At 47.3% G+C, this 2,159-nt stretch overlaps 1 pseudogene; it reads left to right on the plus strand.

Moving 5' to 3' along the window:
- Nucleotides 1–1,279: 1,279 nt before the first annotated feature.
- On the plus strand, nt 1,280–1,866 carry LOC102244070 (annotated as a pseudogene).
- Nucleotides 1,867–2,159: the final 293 nt, after the last annotated feature.

Below are 2,159 nucleotides of genomic sequence, written 5' to 3' on the forward strand. Positions count from 1 at the left end.
CTGCAACCTAGGTACACGCCCTTAGTCAGAATTGAACCCAGACCCTGCAGTGGGCAGGCCGAGGCATTATCCACTGAGCAAAACCAACTAGGGCAGGATATGACATTTCTTAGTACTCCAGCAGCGGACCTTCCTTATTTTATCCAGGAGTGTGGTGGAAAAACCCTAGATCACCTTATTGGATTCTTATTACCCAAGTTACTAAGAATATTACCAGTGGCATACAGGGAGTTTAGCCAATGAACAGTCAGAAAAGGTGTTTCCTCTGTAGTTCACACCAATTGCCGGCTCGGCCCCTGCCCAGGCCTAACGCCTCTGGCCGAGTCATTAGGCCTAGGCAGGGGACCACCAGCTCTTGCAATTGCCAGCTCCACCGCTGCCCAGGCCTAACACTTGTGGCCCAGTCGTTAGGCCTGGGCAGGGGACCCCCAGCTCCCGCAATCATCGGATCCGCCCCTGCTCTCCATGATTGCTGGCTCTGTCCCTGCTCCCTGCCATCGCCGGCTCCCTCCCTGCTCCCCGCCATCATGGGCTCCACCACTGCCCAGACCTAATGCCTCTGACCAAGGCGTTAGGCCTGGGCAGGGGACCCCCAGCTCCCGCAATCATCGGATCCGCCCCTGCTCTCCATGATTGCTGGCTCTGTCCCTGCTCCCTGCCATCGCCGGCTCCCTCCCTGCTCCCCGCCATCATGGGCTCCACCACTGCCCAGACCTAATGCCTCTGACCAAGGCGTTAGGCCTGGGCAGGGGACCCCCAGCTCCCGCAATCGCCAATTGGCTGGTGGGCATAGCGAAGGTATGGTCAATTTGCATGTTTGTCTATTATTAGGTAAGATAGCCAAAAAGTAGAAATAATCAAAATGTCTATTAATTGACAAATGGATAAACAAAATGTGGTATAGCCATAAAATGCAATATTATCTATATATATAAAAAGCTAAGTGACCAACTGTATGTATGTCCTACCATCCAAACGACCGACCGGCAGTACATATGATGCGCACTGGCAATTTAAAAATAAACGTGTGTGTTTCAATCTGTCGTTGTTGATCGTGAATTTGGTTGACACTTCCATTACAGAGAAAGGACAAATAGTGATATTAAAATATCTCTTCTAATTAATTTCCTTTCAATGTGCATGAATCCATGCACTGGGCCACTAGTTTAGTAATAAAAAGGAATGAGTACTAATATATGATACAACATGTATCCACCTTTGCAGTGTGAGAGATAGACAGACCATGCATAGAGTCTGAAATTGTTGAGGAGAAAAGGATATGGGGGCAGAAAATGTTTCAGGCCCTGGTGGAGTTCCCCCAGTGCAAGGCAGTAAATATACAGTAGAGTGTATCTATTATATGCTACCTACATGTAGGGATCCTCCATGCAATTACCAGAATTACCAGAACAGTAAGAATAGGGGGGGAAAAAACAAAGGCTGGAAAAGTGATCGTGAAGGCCAGGCCCAATAGTGCCAGCCTACCTCAGACCACAGTTCTCACCTTACTACCTGTGGAAACCCTCTGAGCACTGACCACATTACCCCAGCTCCCCTGTGCAGGAAGTCGTGATGGAGGGTGCTGACAACCAGAATTCAGGAGAACAAGGTAGGCCAATAAACAGAATATGTATCGGGGTTATAGATCATGATTCCTCAGGGACAATCCTCACCAAAGACAGCACAGAGGACAGCAATAAAGAGGAGAAGGAAAACCAAGGAGATGAGACCCAAGGTCAGCATCCACCTCAATATCAGTACCACCGCAACTTCAATTACTTCTACAGATGCCCAGAAAAACCTAAATCACAACATGGCAAAGAGACAAAAGCAGCTGATTCACCAGCTAAGAATTTGTTTGTCTGAGGCTGAGCAGGGCCCGGCCTGAGTAAAGGTCAGCTTACCGCCTTTACCATCATCCAGTTCAGTTGTCCAAAAAGAAGAAATGAATATACAATTCCAGCAATAAGAAATGAATGAAAGATTGGAGCTGAAGACCATAAGTTCTTGCTTTTTTGTCCATTGACCAGATAAGCAAAACAATCTGCATTATCGAGTCAGTTTGTGGGGGTTTACATTATCCACATCTGTTTGGGTAAAGACAAACAGTGAGTTGTTTTCTTTAAGCCTGGTGTTTCTCAATACACCTTTAAAGGTTT

This window comes from Myotis brandtii, unplaced genomic scaffold, assembly GCF_000412655.1.
Source record: "Myotis brandtii unplaced genomic scaffold, ASM41265v1 scaffold1031, whole genome shotgun sequence".
Classification (NCBI taxonomy): Eukaryota; Metazoa; Chordata; class Mammalia; order Chiroptera; family Vespertilionidae; genus Myotis; species Myotis brandtii.